Source organism: Lissotriton helveticus, chromosome 8 (genome assembly GCF_964261635.1).
Source record: "Lissotriton helveticus chromosome 8, aLisHel1.1, whole genome shotgun sequence".
Taxonomy (NCBI): Eukaryota; Metazoa; Chordata; class Amphibia; order Caudata; family Salamandridae; genus Lissotriton; species Lissotriton helveticus.
The window spans coordinates 1,540,845,629-1,540,867,375 of NC_136069.1; the positions used below are offsets into that span (position 1 = coordinate 1,540,845,629).

A 21,747-nucleotide genomic window follows, 5' to 3' on the forward strand; every position below is an offset into this window, starting at 1 on the left:
CTTTAAAGGTCTAAAGAGTTCTTCATAGGTACTGCTCTGTATGGATTGTTCAAAGATCTGTTGGAAATGATTATAATGGGATAAATAAATTGAGGGCATGCCTTTTCGGTACCAAACTTGCATGGCTGTCTGGCTTGTGGAAGGTGCTGCAAATGCAAGTCAGGATGGCCAAGTGGTCTAAGACTCTGCGTTCAGGTTGCAGTCTCTTCTGGAGGCGTGGGTTCAAATCCCACTTCTGACAAACCTGTGTTTAATCTTCTTTTTTCTTGAGGGAGAAAATCAGATCATTTCCCTCACATGGGCTTATATGGTTGTCTTTTTGGAAAAGTGCAGTGAGTTTTTTTCTTGCTATAGCCACTTATGGCCTAAGATGTGTGTTTTTTTTGTTCAAACTATCTTTCTCACTATGTAGATGGACAAGCAACATGTGGTCAGGATGGCCGAGTGGTCTAAGGCGCTGCGTTAAGGCCGCAGTCTCTCCTGGAGGCGTGGGTTCGAATCCCACTTCTGACAAAACTTTAAGTCCATTTTGTCTCTGCGTTCCTTCAGAATCTCAGCTAAAAATTGGCAGTGCATATAATATCTGAATAAGTACCAAACTTCAGTTTCAACTGCAAATGAATTTGCCCAATTCTGTCTTCAAGCTCTTATAATATTCTTCTAGCACTAGTGGTGTTTTATGTGTTTTTTGGGGGGTGCCTAAAAAATCCCTTTTATTGAAGAAATGGCTTACATTCAGTCTTGTGATATTTTTGGTTTCCAATAAGTAGATTTTTAATTTTATGTAACCTCATTTTCTAATGATCCATTCAAGAGATGTTTCCACTATGAAATGAAGAGCAAGGGGAAAGAGCACAAATGATAGAGCGAGTGAGTGAGATGGGGAGTTGAGGAAGGAGAGAATGAAACAAAGACAGAGTGAGTGAACGGCAGGTAGGCATAGAAGAGGAGACTAGAAGTGAAAGTGACTTGCTTTTCCCTGCTCTTGACCTCCCACCCATCTCAAACCAATCACAAACATACCTTCTATGCAACGTTGGTATGCAGAACTTCACTCCTCAGCCAGTGTGTGTGAGTCCCAAGCCAGGGGCTAGAGAGCAAAAGAATGGATGTGCTCAGACGTTCCTTGCTAGGGACAGTTGATCTGAAACAAGGCCTGCTCTCTTGTTTCCAGCAAGGATCTAGAAATTCTGCATGAATGTGCAAGGCACATTGACAGCATACATTTGCATAAACTGCCCCACCTTCTGCCTTCGTACTTCCTGAGCAGTAGTTGTTTGTGTATAGAGAGAAAGGTCGCAGGCAAGGTAATTTTGTGAGTAGGATACAGAACCCTAAATAGCTGGTGAGAGGTATAAGTTATTCTAAAAGCATAAAAACAGTACACCTGTGAAATGAAATGCTTTCATATGTGATCTTCTGTGTTTATTGTCCTGTGCAAAAAGTTGCACCTTGTGTTTGAAGGTTGCAATTATTTCAAGCTTGCATGGACGCAGAAATTTCTGAGTGACTTTTATACATTTCTTAGGACTCTTCACTGTCAGGATGGCCGAGTGGTCTAAGGTGCTGTGTTTAGGCCACAGTCTCCTCTGGAGACGTGGGTTCGAATCCCACTTCTGAAATAACTTTTGGAGATATAATCTTCTTCATCAGGATAACATCTGATGGAAGGTGCTTCTGTTCGTCTTCACCTGGGACGTTATTCTGTCCTCGTCTAGTCAAGAGAGCTTGGGTTTCTCATATATTTCTGTTGTACAAAGTCTTGCTGATAAAGTGCAATCCTTACCAAATGAGCTTATGACCCATGTAAGAGCTCATCTAGAAGAGTCATTCTCTTGTATTCCCTGGCCAGACAGGCCATACAAATTTGGTAGAATGCCAAGCACCTGGTAGACAGCTGGACTCCAGCACACTTACAGCAATTTCCTCAGGGCAGTGATCAGGGGCTGCTTAGATTTGCGAATTCCACCCTATGTTGTGACATTGAGATCCCTTGTTGAATTTGCTTTAGTCAGCCAAGATGTGGCTATTGACTTAATTTCAAAGCAGCTTTGGGCCGTTCAAGTGGCTGGTGAATAGCACTTTCTCTTTGTACGCTTTAAAGGTCTAAAGAGTTCTTCATAGGTACTGCTCTGTATGGATTGTTCAAAGATCTGTTGGAAATGCTTATAATGGGATAAATAAATTGAGGGCATGCCTTTTCGGTACCCCACTTGCATGGCTGTCTGGCTTGTGGAAGGTGCTGCAAATGCAAGTCAGGATGGCCGAGTGGTCTAAGGCGCTGCGTTCAGGTCGCAGTCTCTTCTGGAGGCGTGGGTTCAAATCCCACTTCTGACAAACCTGTGTTTAATCTTTTTTCTTGAGGGAGAAAATCAGATCATTTCCCTCACATGGGCTTATATGGTTGTCTTTTTGGAAAAGTGCAGTGAGTTTTTTTCTTGCTATAGCCACTTATGGCCTAAGATGTGTGTTTTTTTTGTTCACACTGTCTTTCTCACTATGTAGATGGACAAGCAACATGTGGTCAGGATGGCCGAGTGGTCTAAGGGGCTGCGTTGGGGCTGCGTTAAGGCTGCAGTCTCTCCTCGAGGCGTGGGTTCGAATCCCACTTCTGACAAAACTTTAAGTCCATTTTGTCTCTGCGTTCCTTCAGAATCTAAGCTAAAAATTGGCAGTGCATAAAATATCTGAATAAGTACCAAACTTCAGTTTCAACTGCAAATGAATTTGCCCAATTCTGTCTTCAAGCTCTTATAATATTCTTCTAGCACTAGTGGTGTTTTATGTGTTTTTTGGGGGGTGCCTAAAAAATCCCTTTTATTGAAGAAATGGCTTACATTCAGTCTTGTGATATTTTTGGTTTCCAATAAGTAGATTTTTAATTTTATGTAGCCTCATTTTCTAATGATCCATTCAAGAGATGTTTCCACTATGAAATGAAGAGCAAGGGGAAAGAGCACAAATGATAGAGCGAGTGCTGCTCTTGACCTCCCACCCATCTCAAACCAATCACAAACATACCTTCTATGCAACGTTGGTATGCAGAACGTCACTCCTCAGCCAGTGAGGGTGAGTCCCAAGCCAGGGGCTAGAGAGCAAAAGAATGGATGTGCTCAGACGTTCCTTGCTAGGGACAGTTGATCTGAAACAAGGCCTGCTCTCTTGTTTCCAGCAAGGATCTAGAAATTCTGCATGAATCTGCAAGGCACATTGGCAGCATAAATTTGCATAAACTGCCCCACCTTCTGCCTTCCTACTTCCTGAGCAGTAGTTGTTTGTGTATAAAGAGAGAGGTCGCAGGCAAGATAATTTTGTGAGTAGGATACAGAACCCTAAATAGCTGGTGAGAGGTATAAGTTATTCTAAAAGCATAAAAACAGTACACCTGTGAAATGAAATGCTTTCATATGTGATCTTCTGTGTTTATTGTCCTGTGCAAAAAGTTGCACCTTGTGTTTGAAGGTTGAAATTATTTCAAGCTTGCATGGACGCAGACATTTCTGAGTGACTTTTATACATTTCTTAGGCCTCTTCACTGTCAGGATGGCCGAGTGGACTAAGACGCTGTGTTTAGGGTGCAGTCTCCTCTGGAGGTGTGGGTTCGAATCCCACTTCTGAAATGACTTTTGGAGATATAATCTTCTTCATCAGGATAACATCTGATGGAAGTTGCATCTGTTCGTCTTCACCTGGGACGTTATTCCGTCCTCGTCTAGTCAAGAGAGCTTGGGTTTCTCATATATTTCTGTTGTACAAAGTCTTGCTGATAAAGTGCAATCCTTACCAAATGAGCTTAGGACCCATGTAAGAGCTCATCTAGAAGAGTCATGCTCTTGTATTCCCTCGCCAGACAGGCCATGCAAATTTGGAAGAATGCCAAGCACCTGGTAGACAGCTGTACTCCAGCACACTTACAGCAATGCCCTCAGGGCAGTGATCAGGGGCTGCTTAGATTTGCGTATTCCACCCTATGTTGTGACATTGAGCTCCCTTGTTGAATTTGCTTTAGTCAGCCAAGATGTGGCTGTTGACTCAATTTCAAAGCAGCTTTGCGCCGTTCAAGTGGCTGGTGAATAGCACTTTCTCTTTGTACGCTTTAAAGGTCTAAAGAGTTCTTCATAGGTACTGCTCTGTATGGATTGTTCAAAGATCTGTTGGAAATGCTTATAATGGGATAAATAAATTGAGGGCATGCCTTTTCGGTACCAAACTTGCATGGCTGTCTGGCTTGTGGAAGGTGCTGCAAATGCAAGTCAGGATGGCTGAGTGGTCTAAGGCGCTGCGTTCAGGATGCAGTCTCTTCTGGAGGCGTGGGTTCAAATCCCACTTCTGACAAACCTGTGTTTAATCTTCTTTTTTCTTGAGGGAGAAAATCAGATCATTTCCCTCACATGGGCTTATATGGTTGTCTTTTTGGAAAAGTGCAGTGAGTTTTTTTCTTGCTATAGCCACTTATGGCCTAAGATGTGTGTTTTTTTTGTCCACACTATCTTTCTCACTATGTAGATGGACAAGCAACATGTGGTCAGGATGGCCAAGTGGTCTAAGGCGCTGCGTTAAGGCCGCAGTCTCTCCTGGAGGCGTGGGTTCGAATCCCACTTCTGACAAAACTTTAAGTCCATTTTGTCTCTGCGTTCCTTCAGAATCTCAGCTAAAAATTGGCAGTGCATATAATATCTGAATAAGTACCAAACTTCAGTTTCAACTGCAAATGAATTTGCCCAATTCTGTCTTCAAGCTCGTATAATATTCTTCTAGCACTAGTGGTGTTTTATGTGTTTTTTGGGGGGTGCCTAAAAAATCCCTTTTATTGAAGAAATGGCTTACATTCAGTCTTGTGATATTTTTGGTTTCCAATAAGTAGATTTTTAATTTTATGTAACCTCATTTTCTAATGATCCATTCAAGAGATGTTTCCACTATGAAATGAAGAGCAAGGGGAAAGAGCACAAATGATAGAGCCAGTGAGTGAGATGGGGTGTTGAGGAAGGAGAGAATGAAACAAAGACAGAGTGAGTGAACGGCAGGTAGGCATAGAAGAGGAGACTAGAAGTGAAGGTGACTTGCTTTTCCCTGCTCTTGACCTCCCACTCATCTCAAACCAATCACAAACATACCTTCTATGCAACGTTGGTATGCAGAACTTCACTCCTCAGCCAGTGAGGGTGAGTCCCAAGCCAGGGGCTAGAGAGCAAAAGAATGGATGTGCTCAGACGTTCCTTGCTAGGGACAGTTGATCTGAAACAAGGCCTGCTCTCTTGTTTCCAGCAAGGATCTAGAAATTCTGCATGAATCTGCAAGGCACATTGACAGCATAAATTTGGATAAACTGCCCCACCTTCTGCCTTCCTACTTCCTGAGCAGTAGTTGTTTGTGTATAAAGAGAGAAGTCGCAGGCAAGATAATTTTGTGAGTAGGATACAGAACCCTAAATAGCTGGTGAGAGGTATAAGTTATTCTAAAAGCATAAAAACAGTACACCTGTGAAATGAAATGCTTTCATATGTGATCTTCTGTGTTTATTGTCCTGTGCAAAAAGTTGCACCTTGTGTTTGAAGGTTGAAATTATTTCAAGCTTGCATGGACGCAGAAATTTCAGAGTTACTTTTATACATTTCTTAGGACTCTTCACTGTCAGGATGGCCGAGTGGTCTAAGGCGCTGTGTTTAGGCCGCAGTCTCCTCCGGAGGCGTGGGTTCGAATCCCACTTCTGACATGACTTTTGGAGATATAATCTTCTTCATCAGGATAACATCTGATGGAAGTTGCTTCTGTTCGTCTTCACCTGGGACGTTGTTCTGTCCTCGTCTAGTCAAGAGAGCTTGGGTTTCTCATATATTTCTGTTGTACAAAGTCTTGCTGATAAAGTGCAATCCTTACCAAATGAGCTTAGGACCCATGTAAGAGCTCATCTAGAAGAGTCATTCTCTTGTATTCCCTGGCCAGACAGGCCATACAAATTTGGAAGAATGCCAAGCACCTGGTAGACAGCTGGACTCCAGCACACTTACAGCAATTTCCTCAGGGCAGTGATCAGGGGCTGCTTAGATTTGCAAATTCCACCCTATGTTGTGACATTGAGATCCCTTGTTGAATTTGCTTTAGTCAACCAAGATGTGGCTGTTGACTCAATTTCAAAGCAGCTTTGGGCCGTTCAAGTGGCTGGTGAATAGCACTTTCTCTTTGTATGCTTTAAAGGTCTAAAGAGTTCTTCATAGGTACTGCTCTGTATGGATTGTTCGAAGATCTGTTGGAAATGCTTATAATGGGATAAATAAATTGAGGGCATGCCTTTTCGGTACCAAACTTGCATGGCTGTCTGGCTTGTGGAAGGTGCTGCAAATGCAAGTCAGGATGCCGAGTGGTCTAAGGCGCTGCGTTCAGGTCGCAGTCTCTTCTGGAGGCGTGGGTTCAAATCCCACTTCTGACAAACCTGTGTTTAATCTTCTTTTTTATTGAGGGAGAAAATCAGATCATTTCCCTCACATGGGCTTATATGGTTGTCTTTTTGGAAAAGTGCAGTGAGTTTTTTTCTTGCTATATCCACTTATGGCCTAAGATGTGTGTTTTTTTTGTTCACACTATCTTTCTCACTATGTAGATGAACAAGCAACATGTGGTTAGGATGGCCGAGTGGTCTAAGGAGCTGCATTAAGGCCGCAGTCTCAGCTGGAGGCGTGGGTTCGAATCCCACTTCTGACAAAACTTTAAGTCCATTTTGTCTCTGCGTTCCTTCAGAATCTCAGCTAAAAATTGGCAGTGCATATAATATCTGAATAAGTACCAAACTTCAGTTTCAACTGCAAATGAATTTGCCCAATTCTGTCTTCAAGCTCTTATAATATTCTTCTAGCACTAGTGGTGTTTTATGTGTTTTTTGGGGGGTGCCTAAAAAATCCCTTTTATTGAAGAAATGGCTTACATTCAGTCTTGTGATATTTTTGGTTTCCAATAAGTAGATTTTTAATTTTATGTAACCTCATTTTCTAATGATCCATTCAAGAGATGTTTCCACTATGAAATGAAGAGCAAGGGGAAAGAGCACAAATGATAGAGCGAGTGAGTGAGATGGGGTGTTGAGGAAGGAGAGAATGAAACAAAGACAGAGTGAGTGAACGGCAGGTAGGCATAGAAGAGGAGACTAGAAGTGAAAGTGACTTGCTTTTCCCTGCTCTTGACCTCCCACCCATCTCAAACCAATCACAAACATACCTTCTATGCAACGTTGGTATGCAGAACTTCACTCCTCAGCCAGTGAGGGTGAGTCCCAAGCCAGGGGCTAGAGAGCAAAAGAATGGATGTGCTCAGACGTTCCTTGCTAGGGACAGTTGATCTGAAACAAGGCCTGCTCTCTTGTTTCCAGCAAGGATCTAGAAATTCTGCATGAATGTGCAAGGCACATTGCCAGCATAAATTTGCATAACCTGCCCCACCTTCTGCCTTCCTACTTCCTGAGCAGTAGTTGTTTGTGTATAGAGAGAAAGGTCGCAGGCAAGGTAATTTTGTGAGTAGGATACAGAACCCTAAATAGCTGGTGAGAGGTATAAGTTATTCTAAAAGCATAAAAACAGTACACCTGTGAAATGAAATGCTTTCATGTGTGATCTTCTGTGTTTATTGTCCTGTGCAAAAAGTTGCACCTTGTGTTTGAAGGTTGAAATTATTTCAAGCTTGCATGGACGCAGAAATTTCAGAGTGACTTTTATACATTTCTCAGGACTCTTCACTGTCAGGATGGCCGAGTGGTCCAAGGTGCTGTGTTTAGGCCGCAGTCTCCTCTGGAGGCGTGGGTTCGAATCCCACTTCTGAAATGACTTTTGGAGATATAATCTTCTTCATCAGGATAACATCTGATGGAAGTTGCTTCTGTTCGTCTTCACCTGGGACGTTATTCTGTCCTCGTCTAGTCAAGAGAGCTTGGGTTTCTCATATATTTCTGTTGTACAAAGTCTTGCTGATAAAGTGCAATCCTTACCAAATGAGCTTATGACCCATGTAAGAGCTCATCTAGAAGAGTCATTCTCTTGTATTCCCTGGCCAGACAGGCCATACAAATTTGGAAGAATGCCAAGCACCTGGTAGACAGCTGGACTCCAGCACACTTACAGCAATTTCCTCAGGGCAGTGATCAGGGGCTGCTTAGATTTGCGAATTCCACCCTATGTTGTGACATTGAGATCCCTTGTTGAATTTGCTTTAGTCAGCCAAGATGTGGCTATTGAGTCAATTTCAAAGCAGCTTTGGGCCGTTCAAGTGGCTGGTGAATAGCACTTTCTCTTTGTACTCATTAAAGGTCTAAAGAGTTCTTCATAGGTACTGCTCTGTATGGATTGTTCAAAGATCTGTTGGAAATGCTTATAATGGGATAAATAAATTGAGGGCATGCCTTTTCGGTTCCCCACTTGCATGGCTGTCTGGCTTGTGGAAGGTGCTGCAAATGCAAGTCAGGATGGCCGAGTGGTCTAAGGCGCTGCATTCAGGTTGCAGACTCTTCTGGAGGAGTGGGTTCAAATCCCACTTCTGACAAACCTGTGTTTAATCTTCTATTTTCTTGAGGGAGAAAATCAGATCATTTCCCTCACATGGGCTTATATGGTTGTCTTTTTGGAAAAGTGCAGTGAGTTTTTTTCTTGCTATAGCCACTCATGGCCTAAGATGTGTGTTTTTTTTGTTCACACTATCTTTCTCACTATGTAGATGAACAAGCAACATGTGGTCAGGATGGCCGAGTGGTCTAAGGTGCTGCGTTAAGGCCGCAGTCTCTCCTGGAGGCGTGGGTTCGAATCCCACTTCTGACAAAACTTTAAGTCCATTTTGTCTCTGCGTTCCTTCAGAATCTCAGCTAAAAATTGGCAGTGCATATCATTTCTGAATAAGTACCAAACTTCAGTTTCAACTGCAAATGAATTTGCCCAATTCTGTCTTCAAGCTCGTATAATATTCTTCTAGCACTAGTGGTGTTTTATGTGTTTTTTGGGGGGTGCCTAAAAAATCCCTTTTATTGAAGAAATGGCTTACATTCAGTCTTGTGATATTTTTGGTTTCCAATAAGTAGATTTTTATTTTTATGTAACCTCATTTTCTAATGATCCATTCAAGAGATGTTTCCACTATGAAATGAAGAGCAAGGGGAAAGAGCACAAATGATAGAGCCAGTGAGTGAGATGGGGTGTTGAGGAAGGAGAGAATGAAACAAAGACAGAGTGAGTGAACGGCAGGTAGGCACAGAAGAGGAGACTAGAAGTGAAGGTGACTTGCTTTACCCTGCTCTTGACCTCCCACCCATCTCAAACCAATTACAAACATACCTTCTATGCAACGTTGGTATGCAGAACTTCACTCCTCAGCCAGTGAGGGTGAGTCCCAAGCCAGGGACTAGAGAGCAAAAGAGTGGATGTGCTCAGACGTTGCTTGCTAGGGACAGTTGATCTGAAACAAGGCCTGCTCTCTTGTTTCCAGCAAGGATCTAGAAATTCTGCATGAATCTGCAAGGCACATTGACAGCATAAATTTGCATAAACTGCCCCACCTTCTGCCTTCCTACTTCCTGAGCAGTAGTTGTTTGTGTATAAAGAGAGAGGTCGCAGGCAAGGTAATTTTGTGAGTAGGATACAGAACCCTAAATAGCTGGTGAGAGGTATAAGTTATTCTAAAAGCATAAAAACAGTACACCTGTGAAATGAAATGCTTTCATATGTGATCTTCTGTGTTTATTGTCCTGTGCAAAAAGTTGCACCTTGTGTTTGAAGGTTGAAATTATTTCAAGCTTGCATGGACGCAGAAATTTCTGAGTGACTTTTATACATTTCTTAGGACTCTCCACTGTCAGGATGGCCGAGTGGTCTAAGGCGCTGTGTTTAGGCCGCAGTCTCCTCTGGAGGCGTGGGTTCCAATCCCACTTCTGACATGACTTTTGGAGATATAATCTTCTTCATCAGGATAACATCTGATGGAAGTTGCATCTGTTCGTCTTCACCTGGGACGTTATTCCGTCCTCGTCTAGTCAAGAGAGCTTGGGTTTCTCATATATTTCTGTTGTACAAAGTCTTGCTGATAAAGTGCAATCCTTACCAAATGAGCTTAGGACCCATGTAAGAGCTCATCTAGAAGAGTCATGCTCTTGTATTCCCTGGCCAGACAGGCCATGCAAATTTGGAAGAATGTCAAGCACCTGGTAGACAGCTGTACTCCAGCACACTTACAGCAATGTCCTCAGGGCTGTGATCAGGGGCTGCTTAGATTTGCGTATTCCACCCTATGTTGTGACATTGAGCTCCCTTGTTGAATTTGCTTTAGTCAGCCAAGATGTGGCTGTTGACTCAATTTCAAAGCAGCTTTGGGCCGTTCAAGTGGCTGGTGAATAGCACTTTCTCTTTGTACGCTTTAAAGGTCTAAAGAGTTCTTTATAGGTACTGCTCTGTATGGATTGTTCAAAGATCTGTTGGAAATGCTTATAATGGGATAAATAAATTGAGGGCATGCCTTTTCGGTACCAAACTTGCATGGCTGTTTGGCTTGAGTAAGGTGCTGCAAATGCAAGTCAGGATGGCTGAGTGGTCTAAGGCGCTGCGTTCAGGTCGCAGTCTCTTCTGGAGGCGTGGGTTCAAATCCCACTTCTGACAAACCTGTGTTTAATCTTCTTTTTTCTTGAGGGAGAAAATCAGATCATTTCCCTCACATGGGCTTATATGGTTGTCTTTTTGGAAAAGTGCAGTGAGTTTTTTTCTTGCTATAGCCACTTATGGCCTAAGATGTGTGTTTTTTTTGTTCACACTATCTTTCTCACTATGTAGATGGACAAGCAACATGTGGTCAGGATGGCCGAGTGGTCTAAGGTGCTGCGTTAAGGCCGCAGTCTCTCCTGGAGGCGTGGGTTCGAATCCCACTTCTGACAAAACTTTAAGTCCATTTTGTCACTGCGTTCCTTCAGAATCTCAGCTAAAAATTGGCAGTGCATATAATATCTGAATAAGTACCAAACTTCAGTTTCAACTGCAAATGAATTTGCCCAATTCTGTCTTCAAGCTCGTATAATATTCTTCTAGCACTAGTGGTGTTTTATGTGTTTTTTGGGGGGTGCCTAAAAAATCCCTTTTATTGAAGAAATGGCTTACATTCAGTCTTGTGATATTTTTGGTTTCCAATAAGTAGATTTTTAATTTTATGTAACCTCATTTTCTAATGATCCATTCAAGAGATGTTTCCACTATGAAATGAAGAGCAAGGGGAAAGAGCACAAATGATAGAGCCAGTGAGTGAGATGGGGTGTTGAGGAAGGAGAGAATGAAACAAAGACAGAGTGAGTGAACGGCAGGTAGGCATAGAAGAGGAGACTAGAAGTGAAGGTGACTTGCTTTTCCCTGCTCTTGACCTCCCACCCATCTCAAACCAATCACAAACATACCTTCTATGCAACGTTGGTATGCAGAACTTCACTCCTCAGCCAGTGAGGGTGAGTCCCAAGCCAGGGGCTAGAGAGCAAAAGAATGGATGTGCTCAGACGTTCCTTGCTAGGGACAGTTGATCTGAAACAAGGCCTGCTCTCTTGTTTCCAGCAAGGATCTAGAAATTCTGCATGAATGTGCAAGGCACATTGCCAGCATAAATTTGCATAAACTGCCCCACCTTCTGCCTTCCTACTTCCTGAGCAGTAGTTGTTTGTGTATAGAGAGAAAGGTCGCAGGCAAGGTAATTTTGTGAGTAGGATACAGAACCCTAAATAGCTGGTGAGAGGTATAAGTTATTCTAAAAGCATAAAAACAGTACACCTGTGAAATGAAATGCTTTCATGTGTGATCTTCTGTGTTTATTGTCCTGTGCAAAAAGTTGCACCTTGTGTTTGAAGGTTGAAATTATTTCAAGCTTGCATGGACGCAGAAATTTCAGAGTGACTTTTATACATTTCTCAGGACTCTTCACTGTCAGGATGGCCGAGTGGTCCAAGGTGCTGTGTTTAGGCCGCAGTCTCCTCTGGAGGCGTGGGTTCGAATCCCACTTCTGAAATGACTTTTGGAGATATAATCTTCTTCATCAGGATAACATCTGATGGAAGTTGCTTCTGTTCGTCTTCACCTGGGACGTTATTCTGTCCTCGTCTAGTCAAGAGAGCTTGGGTTTCTCATATATTTCTGTTGTACAAAGTCTTGCTGATAAAGTGCAATCCTTACCAAATGAGCTTATGACCCATGTAAGAGCTCATCTAGAAGAGTCATTCTCTTGTATTCCCTGGCCAGACAGGCCATACAAATTTGGAAGAATGCCAAGCACCTGGTAGACAGCTGGACTCCAGCACACTTACAGCAATTTCCTCAGGGCAGTGATCAGGGGCTGCTTAGATTTGCGAATTCCACCCTATGTTGTGACATTGAGATCCCTTGTTGAATTTGCTTTAGTCAGCCAAGATGTGGCTATTGAGTCAATTTCAAAGCAGCTTTGGGCCGTTCAAGTGGCTGGTGAATAGCACTTTCTCTTTGTACTCATTAAAGGTCTAAAGAGTTCTTCATAGGTACTGCTCTGTATGGATTGTTCAAAGATCTGTTGGAAATGCTTATAATGGGATAAATAAATTGAGGGCATGCCTTTTCGGTTCCCCACTTGCATGGCTGTCTGGCTTGTGGAAGGTGCTGCAAATGCAAGTCAGGATGGCCGAGTGGTCTAAGGCGCTGCATTCAGGTTGCAGTCTCTTCTGGAGGAGTGGGTTCAAATCCCACTTCTGACAAACCTGTGTTTAATCTTCTATTTTCTTGAGGGAGAAAATCAGATCATTTCCCTCACATGGGCTTATATGGTTGTCTTTTTGGAAAAGTGCAGTGAGTTTTTTTCTTGCTATAGCCACTCATGGCCTAAGATGTGTGTTTTTTTTGTTCACACTATCTTTCTCACTATGTAGATGAACAAGCAACATGTGGTCAGGATGGCCGAGTGGTCTAAGGTGCTGCGTTAAGGCCGCAGTCTCTCCTGGAGGCGTGGGTTCGAATCCCACTTCTGACAAAACTTTAAGTCCATTTTGTCTCTGCGTTCCTTCAGAATCTCAGCTAAAAATTGGCAGTGCATATCATTTCTGAATAAGTACCAAACTTCAGTTTCAACTGCAAATGAATTTGCCCAATTCTGTCTTCAAGCTCGTATAATATTCTTCTAGCACTAGTGGTGTTTTATGTGTTTTTTGGGGGGTGCCTAAAAAATCCCTTTTATTGAAGAAATGGCTTACATTCAGTCTTGTGATATTTTTGGTTTCCAATAAGTAGATTTTTATTTTTATGTAACCTCATTTTCTAATGATCCATTCAAGAGATGTTTCCACTATGAAATGAAGAGCAAGGGGAAAGAGCACAAATGATAGAGCCAGTGAGTGAGATGGGGTGTTGAGGAAGGAGAGAATGAAACAAAGACAGAGTGAGTGAACGGCAGGTAGGCACAGAAGAGGAGACTAGAAGTGAAGGTGACTTGCTTTACCCTGCTCTTGACCTCCCACCCATCTCAAACCAATTACAAACATACCTTCTATGCAACGTTGGTATGCAGAACTTCACTCCTCAGCCAGTGAGGGTGAGTCCCAAGCCAGGGACTAGAGAGCAAAAGAGTGGATGTGCTCAGACGTTGCTTGCTAGGGACAGTTGATCTGAAACAAGGCCTGCTCTCTTGTTTCCAGCAAGGATCTAGAAATTCTGCATGAATCTGCAAGGCACATTGACAGCATAAATTTGCATAAACTGCCCCACCTTCTGCCTTCCTACTTCCTGAGCAGTAGTTGTTTGTGTATAAAGAGAGAGGTCGCAGGCAAGGTAATTTTGTGAGTAGGATACAGAACCCTAAATAGCTGGTGAGAGGTATAAGTTATTCTAAAAGCATAAAAACAGTACACCTGTGAAATGAAATGCTTTCATATGTGATCTTCTGTGTTTATTGTCCTGTGCAAAAAGTTGCACCTTGTGTTTGAAGGTTGAAATTATTTCAAGCTTGCAAGGACGCAGAAATTTCTGAGTGACTTTTATACATTTCTTAGGACTCTCCACTGTCAGGATGGCCGAGTGGTCTAAGGCGCTGTGTTTAGGCCGCAGTCTCCTCTGGAGGCGTGGGTTCCAATCCCACTTCTGACATGACTTTTGGAGATATAATCTTCTTCATCAGGATAACATCTGATGGAAGTTGCATCTGTTCGTCTTCACCTGGGACGTTATTCCGTCCTCGTCTAGTCAAGAGAGCTTGGGTTTCTCATATATTTCTGTTGTACAAAGTCTTGCTGATAAAGTGCAATCCTTACCAAATGAGCTTAGGACCCATGTAAGAGCTCATCTAGAAGAGTCATGCTCTTGTATTCCCTGGCCAGACAGGCCATGCAAATTTGGAAGAATGTCAAGCACCTGGTAGACAGCTGTACTCCAGCACACTTACAGCAATGTCCTCAGGGCTGTGATCAGGGGCTGCTTAGATTTGCGTATTCCACCCTATGTTGTGACATTGAGCTCCCTTGTTGAATTTGCTTTAGTCAGCCAAGATGTGGCTGTTGACTCAATTTCAAAGCAGCTTTGGGCCGTTCAAGTGGCTGGTGAATAGCACTTTCTCTTTGTACGCTTTATAGGTCTAAAGAGTTCTTTATAGGTACTGCTCTGTATGGATTGTTCAAAGATCTGTTGGAAATGCTTATAATGGGATAAATAAATTGAGGGCATGCCTTTTCGGTACCAAACTTGCATGGCTGTTTGGCTTGAGTAAGGTGCTGCAAATGCAAGTCAGGATGGCTGAGTGGTCTAAGGCGCTGTGTTCAGGTCGCAGTCTCTTCTGGAGGCGTGGGTTCAAATCCCACTTCTGACAAACCTGTGTTTAATCTTCTTTTTTCTTGAGGGAGAAAATCAGATCATTTCCCTCACATGGGCTTATATGGTTGTCTTTTTGGAAAAGTGCAGTGAGTTTTTTTCTTGCTATAGCCACTTATGGCCTAAGATGTGTGTTTTTTTTGTTCACACTATCTTTCTCACTATGTAGATGGACAAGCAACATGTGGTCAGGATGGCCGAGTGGTCTAAGGTGCTGCGTTAAGGCCGCAGTCTCTCCTGGAGGCGTGGGTTCGAATCCCACTTCTGACAAAACTTTAAGTCCATTTTGTCACTGCGTTCCTTCAGAATCTCAGCTAAAAATTGGCAGTGCATATAATATCTGAATAAGTACCAAACTTCAGTTTCAACTGCAAATGAATTTGCCCAATTCTGTCTTCAAGCTCGTATAATATTCTTCTAGCACTAGTGGTGTTTTATGTGTTTTTTGGGGGGTGCCTAAAAAATCCCTTTTATTGAAGAAATGGCTTACATTCAGTCTTGTGATATTTTTGGTTTCCAATAAGTAGATTTTTAATTTTATGTAACCTCATTTTCTAATGATCCATTCAAGAGATGTTTCCACTATGAAATGAAGAGCAAGGGGAAAGAGCACAAATGATAGAGCCAGTGAGTGAGATGGGGTGTTGAGGAAGGAGAGAATGAAACAAAGACAGAGTGAGTGAACGGCAGGTAGGCATAGAAGAGGAGACTAGAAGTGAAGGTGACTTGCTTTTCCCTGCTCTTGACCTCCCACCCATCTCAAACCAATCACAAACATACCTTCTATGCAACGTTGGTATGCAGAACTTCACTCCTCAGCCAGTGAGGGTGAGTCCCAAGCCAGGGGCTAGAGAGCAAAAGAATGGATGTGCTCAGACGTTCCTTGCTAGGGACAGTTGATCTGAAACAAGGCCTGCTCTCTTGTTTCCAGCAAGGATCTAGAAATTCTGCATGAATGTGCAAGGCACATTGCCAGCATAAATTTGCATAAACTGCCCCACCTTCTGCCTTCCTACTTCCTGAGCAGTAGTTGTTTGTGTATAGAGAGAAAGGTCGCAGGCAAGGTAATTTTGTGAGTAGGATACAGAACCCTAAATAGCTGGTGAGAGGTATAAGTTATTCTAAAAGCATAAAAACAGTACACCTGTGAAATGAAATGCTTTCATATGTGATCTTCTGTGTTTATTGTCCTGTGCAAAAAGTTGCACCTTGTGTTTGAAGGTTGAAATTATTTCAAGCTTGCATGGACGCAGAAATTTCAGAGTGACTTTTATACATTTCTCAGGACTCTTCACTGTCAGGATGGCCGAGTGGTCTAAGGCGCTGTGTTTAGGCCGCAGTCTCCTCTGGAGGCGTGGGTTCGAATCCCACTTCTGAAATGACTTTTGGAGATATAATCTTCTTCATCAGGATAACATCTGATGGAAGTTGCTTCTGTTCGTCTTCACCTGGGACGTTATTCTGTCCTCGTCTAGTCAAGTGAGCTTGGGTTTCTCATATATTTCTGTTGTACAAAGTCTTGCTGATAAAGTGCAATCCTTACCAAATGAGCTTAGGACCCATGTAAGAGCTCATCTAGAAGAGTCATTCTCTTGTATTCCCTGGCCAGACAGGCCATACAAATTTGGAAGAATGCCAAGCACCTGGTAGACAGCTGGACTCCAGCACACTTACAGCAATTTCCTCAGGGCAGTGATCAGGGGCTGCTTAGATTTGCGAATTCCACCCTATGTTGTGACATTGAGATCCCTTGTTGAATTTGCTTTAGTCAGCCAAGATGTGGCTATTGACTCAATTTCAAAGCAGCTTTGGGCCGTTCAAGTGGCTGGTGAATAGCACTTTCTCTTTGTACTCATTAAAGGTCTAAAGAGTTCTTCATAGGTACTGCTCTGTATGGATTGTTCAAAGATCTGTTGGAAATGCTTATAATGGGATAAATAAATTGAGGGCATGCCTTTTCGGTTCCCCACTTGCATGGCTGTCTGGCTTGTGGAAGGTGCTGCAAATGCAAGTCAGGATGGCCGAGTGGTCTAAGGTGCTGCGTTCAGGTCGCAGTCTCTTCTGGAGGCGTGGGTTCAAATCCCACTTCTGACAAACCTGTGTTTAATCTTCTATTTTCTTGAGGGAGAAAATCAGATCATTTCCCTCACATGGGCTTATATGGTTGTCTTTTTGGAAAAGTGCAGTGAGTTTTTTTCTTGCTATAGCCACTCATGGCCTAAGATGTGTGTTTTTTTTGTTCACACTATCTTTCTCACTATGTAGATGAACAAGCAACATGTGGTCAGGATGGCCGAGTGGTCTAAGGCGCTGCGTTAAGGCCGCAGTCTCTCCTGGAGGCGTGGGTTCGAATCCCACTTCTGACAAAACTTTAAGTCCATTTTGTCTCTGGGTTCCTTCAGAATCTCAGCTAAAAATTGGCAGTGCATATCATTTCTGAATAAGTACCAAACTTCAGTTTCAACTGCAAATGAATTTGCCCAATTCTGTCTTCAAGCTCGTATAATATTCTTCTAGCACTAGTGGTGTTTTATGTGTTTTTTGGGGGGTGCCTAAAAAATCCCTTTTATTGAAGAAATGGCTTACATTCAGTCTTGTGATATTTTTGGTTTCCAATAAGTAGATTTTTATTTTTATGTAACCTCATTTTCTAATGATCCATTCAAGAGATGTTTCCACTATGAAATGAAGAGCAAGGGGAAAGAGCACAAATGATAGAGCCAGTGAGTGAGATGGGGTGTTGAGGAAGGAGAGAATGAAACAAAGACAGAGTGAGTGAACGGCAGGTAGGCACAGAAGAGGAGACTAGAAGTGAAGGTGACTTGCTTTACCCTGCTCTTGACCTCCCACCCATCTCAAACCAATCACAAACATACCTTCTATGCAACGTTGGTATGCAGAACTTCACTCCTCAGCCAGTGAGGGTGAGTCCCAAGCCAGGGACTAGAGAGCAAAAGAGTGGATGTGCTCAGACGTTGCTGGCTAGGGACAGTTGATCTGAAACAAGGCCTGCTCTCTTGTTTCCAGCAAGGATCTAGAAATTCTGCATGAATCTGCAAGGCACATTGACAGCATAAATTTGCATAAACTGCCCCACCTTCTGCCTTCCTACTTCCTGAGCAGTAGTTGTTTGTGTATAAAGAGAGAGGTCGCAGGCAAGGTAATTTTGTGAGTAGGATACAGAACCCTAAATAGCTGGTGAGAGGTATAAGTTATTCTAAAAGCATAAAAACAGTACACCTGTGAAATGAAATGCTTTCATATGTGATCTTCTGTGTTTATTGTCCTGTGCAAAAAGTTGCACCTTGTGTTTGAAGGTTGAGATTATTTCAAGCTTGCATGGACGCAGAAATTTCTGAGTGACTTTTATACATTTCTTAGGACTCTCCACTGTCAGGATGGCCGAGTATTCTAAGGCGCTGTGTTTAGGCCGCAGTCTCCTCTGGAGGCGTGGGTTCGAATCCCACTTCTGACATGACTTTTGGAGATATAATCTTCTTCATCAGGATAACATCTGATGGAAGTTGCATCTGTTCGTCTTCACCTGGGACGTTATTCCGTCCTCGTCTAGTCAAGAGAGCTTGGGTTTCTCATATATTTCTGTTGTACAAAGTCTTGCTGATAAAGTGCAATCCTTACCAAATGAGCTTAGGACCCATGTAAGAGCTCATCTAGAAGAGTCATGCTCTTGTATTCCCTGGCCAGACAGGCCATGCAAATTTGGAAGAATGCCAAGCACCTGGTAGACAGCTGTACTCCAGCACACTTACAGCAATGTCCTCAGGGCTGTGATCAGGGGCTGCTTAGATTTGCGTATTCCACCCTATGTTGTGACATTGAGCTCCCTTGTTGAATTTGCTTTAGTCAGCCAAGATGTGGCTGTTGACTCAATTTCAAAGCAGCTTTGCGCCGTTCAAGTGGCTGGTGAATAGCACTTTCTCTTTGTACGCTTTAAAGGTCTAAAGAGTTCTTCATAGGTACTGCTCTGTGTGGATTGTTCAAAGATCTGTTGGAAATGCTTATAATGGGATACATAAATTGAGGGCATGCCTTTTCGGTACCAAACTTGCATGGCTGTCTGGCTTGTGGAAGGTGCTGCAAATGCAAGTCAGGATGGCCGAATGGTCTAAGGCGCTGCGTTCAGGTCGCAGTCTCTTCTGGAGGCGTGGGTTCAAATCCCACTTCTGACAAACCTGTGTTTAATCTTCTTTTTTCATGAGGGAGAAAATCAGATCATTTCCCTCACATGGGCTTATATGGTTGTCTTTTTGGAAAAGTGCAGTGAGTTTTTTTCTTGCTATAGCCACTTATGGCCTAAGAGGTGTGTTTTTTTTGTTCACACTATCTTTCTCACTATGTAGATGGACAAGCAACATGTGGTCAGGATGGCCGAGTGGTCTAAGGCGCTGCGTTAAGGCCGCAGTCTCTCCTGGAGGCGTGGGTTCGAATCCCACTTCTGACAAACCTGGGTTTAATCTTCTTTTTTCTTGAGGGAGAAAATCAGATCATTTCCCTCACATGGGCTTATATGGTTGTCTTTTTGGAAAAGTGCAGTGAGTTTTTTTCTTGCTATAGCCACTCATGGCCTAAGATGTGTGTTTTTTTTGTTCACACTATCTTTCTCACTATGTAGATGAACAAGCAACATGTGGTCAGGATGGCCGAGTGGTCTAAGGCGCTGCGTTAAGGCCGCAGTCTCTCCTGGAGGCGTGGGTTCGAATCCCACTTCTGACAAAACTTTAAGTCCATTTTGTCTCTGGGTTCCTTCAGAATCTCAGCTAAAAATTGGCAGTGCATATCATTTCTGAATAAGTACCAAACTTCAGTTTCAACTGCAAATGAATTTGCCCAATTCTGTCTTCAAGCTCGTATAATATTCTTCTAGCACTAGTGGTGTTTTATGTGTTTTTTGGGGGGTGCCTAAAAAATCCCTTTTATTGAAGAAATGGCTTACATTCAGTCTTGTGATATTTTTGGTTTCCAATAAGTAGATTTTTATTTTTATGTAACCTCATTTTCTAATGATCCATTCAAGAGATGTTTCCACTATGAAATGAAGAGCAAGGGGAAAGAGCACAAATGATAGAGCCAGTGAGTGAGATGGGGTGTTGAGGAAGGAGAGAATGAAACAAAGACAGAGTGAGTGAACGGCAGGTAGGCACAGAAGAGGAGACTAGAAGTGAAGGTGACTTGCTTTACCCTGCTCTTGACCTCCCACCCATCTCAAACCAATCACAAACATACCTTCTATGCAACGTTGGTATGCAGAACTTCACTCCTCAGCCAGTGAGGGTGAGTCCCAAGCCAGGGACTAGAGAGCAAAAGAGTGGATGTGCTCAGACGTTGCTGGCTAGGGACAGTTGATCTGAAACAAGGCCTGCTCTCTTGTTTCCAGCAAGGATCTAGAAATTCTGCATGAATCTGCAAGGCACATTGACAGCATAAATTTGCATAAACTGCCCCACCTTCTGCCTTCCTACTTCCTGAGCAGTAGTTGTTTGTGTATAAAGAGAGAGGTCGCAGGCAAGGTAATTTTGTGAGTAGGATACAGAACCCTAAATAGCTGGTGAGAGGTATAAGTTATTCTAAAAGCATAAAAACAGTACACCTGTGAAATGAAATGCTTTCATATGTGATCTTCTGTGTTTATTGTCCTGTGCAAAAAGTTGCACCTTGTGTTTGAAGGTTGAGATTATTTCAAGCTTGCATGGACGCAGAAATTTCTGAGTGACTTTTATACATTTCTTAGGACTCTCCACTGTCAGGATGGCCGAGTGGTCTAAGGCGCTGTGTTTAGGCCGCAGTCTCCTCTGGAGGCGTGGGTTCGAATCCCACTTCTGACATGACTTTTGGAGATATAATCTTCTTCATCAGGATAACATCTGATGGAAGTTGCATCTGTTCGTCTTCACCTGGGACGTTATTCCGTCCTCGTCTAGTCAAGAGAGCTTGGGTTTCTCATATATTTCTGTTGTACAAAGTCTTGCTGATAAAGTGCAATCCTTACCAAATGAGCTTAGGACCCATGTAAGAGCTCATCTAGAAGAGTCATGCTCTTGTATTCCCTGGCCAGACAGGCCATGCAAATTTGGAAGAATGCCAAGCACCTGGTAGACAGCTGTACTCCAGCACACTTACAGCAATGTCCTCAGGGCTGTGATCAGGGGCTGCTTAGATTTGCGTATTCCACCCTATGTTGTGACATTGAGCTCCCTTGTTGAATTTGCTTTAGTCAGCCAAGATGTGGCTGTTGACTCAATTTCAAAGCAGCTTTGCGCCGTTCAAGTGGCTGGTGAATAGCACTTTCTCTTTGTACGCTTTAAAGGTCTAAAGAGTTCTTCATAGGTACTGCTCTGTGTGGATTGTTCAAAGATCTGTTGGAAATGCTTATAATGGGATAAATAAATTGAGGGCATGCCTTTTCGGTACCAAACTTGCATGGCTGTCTGGCTTGTGGAAGGTGCTGCAAATGCAAGTCAGGATGGCCGAATGGTCTAAGGCGCTGCGTTCAGGTCGCAGTCTCTTCTGGAGGCGTGGGTTCAAATCCCACTTCTGACAAACCTGTGTTTAATCTTCTTTTTTCATGAGGGAGAAAATCAGATCATTTCCCTCACATGGGCTTATATGGTTGTCTTTTTGGAAAAGTGCAGTGAGTTTTTTTCTTGCTATAGCCACTTATGGCCTAAGAGGTGTGTTTTTTTTGTTCACACTATCTTTCTCACTATGTAGATGGACAAGCAACATGTGGTCAGGATGGCCGAGTGGTCTAAGGCGCTGCGTTAAGGCCGCAGTCTCTCCTGGAGGCGTGGGTTCGAATCCCACTTCTGACAAACCTGGGTTTAATCTTCTTTTTTCTTGAGGGAGAAAATCAGATCATTTCCCTCACATGGGCTTATATGGTTGTCTTTTTGGAAAAGTGCAGTGAGTTTTT

The 21,747-nt window shown here is 43.0% G+C and overlaps 27 non-coding genes across 27 annotated transcripts; all 27 read left to right on the top strand.

Moving 5' to 3' along the window:
• The first annotated feature begins 430 nt into the window (after positions 1-430).
• TRNAL-AAG (transfer RNA leucine (anticodon AAG)) lies at positions 431-513 on the top strand. The gene has a single exon. It is a non-coding gene; the product is annotated as a tRNA-Leu (tRNA).
• A 1,741-nt stretch (positions 514-2,254) lies between these two features.
• TRNAL-CAG (transfer RNA leucine (anticodon CAG)) lies at positions 2,255-2,337 on the top strand. Its single transcript has one exon. It is a non-coding gene; the product is annotated as a tRNA-Leu (tRNA).
• Positions 2,338-4,252: 1,915 nt separating this feature from the next.
• Positions 4,253-4,335, top strand: TRNAL-CAG (transfer RNA leucine (anticodon CAG)). The gene has a single exon. It is a non-coding gene; the product is annotated as a tRNA-Leu (tRNA).
• A 189-nt stretch (positions 4,336-4,524) lies between these two features.
• TRNAL-AAG (transfer RNA leucine (anticodon AAG)) lies at positions 4,525-4,607 on the top strand. The gene has a single exon. It is a non-coding gene; the product is annotated as a tRNA-Leu (tRNA).
• Positions 4,608-5,633: 1,026 nt separating this feature from the next.
• Positions 5,634-5,716, top strand: TRNAL-UAG (transfer RNA leucine (anticodon UAG)). The gene has a single exon. It is a non-coding gene; the product is annotated as a tRNA-Leu (tRNA).
• Positions 5,717-7,728: 2,012 nt separating this feature from the next.
• Positions 7,729-7,811, top strand: TRNAL-UAG (transfer RNA leucine (anticodon UAG)). The gene has a single exon. It is a non-coding gene; the product is annotated as a tRNA-Leu (tRNA).
• Positions 7,812-8,443: 632 nt separating this feature from the next.
• Positions 8,444-8,526, top strand: TRNAL-CAG (transfer RNA leucine (anticodon CAG)). The gene has a single exon. It is a non-coding gene; the product is annotated as a tRNA-Leu (tRNA).
• A 189-nt stretch (positions 8,527-8,715) lies between these two features.
• On the top strand, positions 8,716-8,798 carry TRNAL-AAG (transfer RNA leucine (anticodon AAG)). Its single transcript has one exon. It is a non-coding gene; the product is annotated as a tRNA-Leu (tRNA).
• A 1,026-nt stretch (positions 8,799-9,824) lies between these two features.
• On the top strand, positions 9,825-9,907 carry TRNAL-UAG (transfer RNA leucine (anticodon UAG)). The gene has a single exon. It is a non-coding gene; the product is annotated as a tRNA-Leu (tRNA).
• Positions 9,908-10,539: 632 nt separating this feature from the next.
• Positions 10,540-10,622, top strand: TRNAL-CAG (transfer RNA leucine (anticodon CAG)). The gene has a single exon. It is a non-coding gene; the product is annotated as a tRNA-Leu (tRNA).
• A 189-nt stretch (positions 10,623-10,811) lies between these two features.
• On the top strand, positions 10,812-10,894 carry TRNAL-AAG (transfer RNA leucine (anticodon AAG)). Its single transcript has one exon. It is a non-coding gene; the product is annotated as a tRNA-Leu (tRNA).
• A 1,026-nt stretch (positions 10,895-11,920) lies between these two features.
• TRNAL-UAG (transfer RNA leucine (anticodon UAG)) lies at positions 11,921-12,003 on the top strand. The gene has a single exon. It is a non-coding gene; the product is annotated as a tRNA-Leu (tRNA).
• A 632-nt stretch (positions 12,004-12,635) lies between these two features.
• TRNAL-CAG (transfer RNA leucine (anticodon CAG)) lies at positions 12,636-12,718 on the top strand. Its single transcript has one exon. It is a non-coding gene; the product is annotated as a tRNA-Leu (tRNA).
• Positions 12,719-12,907: 189 nt separating this feature from the next.
• Positions 12,908-12,990, top strand: TRNAL-AAG (transfer RNA leucine (anticodon AAG)). Its single transcript has one exon. It is a non-coding gene; the product is annotated as a tRNA-Leu (tRNA).
• Positions 12,991-14,016: 1,026 nt separating this feature from the next.
• Positions 14,017-14,099, top strand: TRNAL-UAG (transfer RNA leucine (anticodon UAG)). Its single transcript has one exon. It is a non-coding gene; the product is annotated as a tRNA-Leu (tRNA).
• A 632-nt stretch (positions 14,100-14,731) lies between these two features.
• On the top strand, positions 14,732-14,814 carry TRNAL-CAG (transfer RNA leucine (anticodon CAG)). The gene has a single exon. It is a non-coding gene; the product is annotated as a tRNA-Leu (tRNA).
• Positions 14,815-15,003: 189 nt separating this feature from the next.
• On the top strand, positions 15,004-15,086 carry TRNAL-AAG (transfer RNA leucine (anticodon AAG)). The gene has a single exon. It is a non-coding gene; the product is annotated as a tRNA-Leu (tRNA).
• Positions 15,087-16,112: 1,026 nt separating this feature from the next.
• Positions 16,113-16,195, top strand: TRNAL-UAG (transfer RNA leucine (anticodon UAG)). The gene has a single exon. It is a non-coding gene; the product is annotated as a tRNA-Leu (tRNA).
• Positions 16,196-16,827: 632 nt separating this feature from the next.
• Positions 16,828-16,910, top strand: TRNAL-CAG (transfer RNA leucine (anticodon CAG)). The gene has a single exon. It is a non-coding gene; the product is annotated as a tRNA-Leu (tRNA).
• Positions 16,911-17,099: 189 nt separating this feature from the next.
• On the top strand, positions 17,100-17,182 carry TRNAL-AAG (transfer RNA leucine (anticodon AAG)). Its single transcript has one exon. It is a non-coding gene; the product is annotated as a tRNA-Leu (tRNA).
• A 1,026-nt stretch (positions 17,183-18,208) lies between these two features.
• Positions 18,209-18,291, top strand: TRNAL-UAG (transfer RNA leucine (anticodon UAG)). Its single transcript has one exon. It is a non-coding gene; the product is annotated as a tRNA-Leu (tRNA).
• A 632-nt stretch (positions 18,292-18,923) lies between these two features.
• Positions 18,924-19,006, top strand: TRNAL-CAG (transfer RNA leucine (anticodon CAG)). Its single transcript has one exon. It is a non-coding gene; the product is annotated as a tRNA-Leu (tRNA).
• Positions 19,007-19,195: 189 nt separating this feature from the next.
• TRNAL-AAG (transfer RNA leucine (anticodon AAG)) lies at positions 19,196-19,278 on the top strand. Its single transcript has one exon. It is a non-coding gene; the product is annotated as a tRNA-Leu (tRNA).
• Positions 19,279-19,467: 189 nt separating this feature from the next.
• TRNAL-AAG (transfer RNA leucine (anticodon AAG)) lies at positions 19,468-19,550 on the top strand. The gene has a single exon. It is a non-coding gene; the product is annotated as a tRNA-Leu (tRNA).
• A 1,026-nt stretch (positions 19,551-20,576) lies between these two features.
• TRNAL-UAG (transfer RNA leucine (anticodon UAG)) lies at positions 20,577-20,659 on the top strand. Its single transcript has one exon. It is a non-coding gene; the product is annotated as a tRNA-Leu (tRNA).
• Positions 20,660-21,291: 632 nt separating this feature from the next.
• Positions 21,292-21,374, top strand: TRNAL-CAG (transfer RNA leucine (anticodon CAG)). The gene has a single exon. It is a non-coding gene; the product is annotated as a tRNA-Leu (tRNA).
• A 189-nt stretch (positions 21,375-21,563) lies between these two features.
• On the top strand, positions 21,564-21,646 carry TRNAL-AAG (transfer RNA leucine (anticodon AAG)). The gene has a single exon. It is a non-coding gene; the product is annotated as a tRNA-Leu (tRNA).
• The last annotated feature ends 101 nt before the right edge of the window (positions 21,647-21,747 follow it).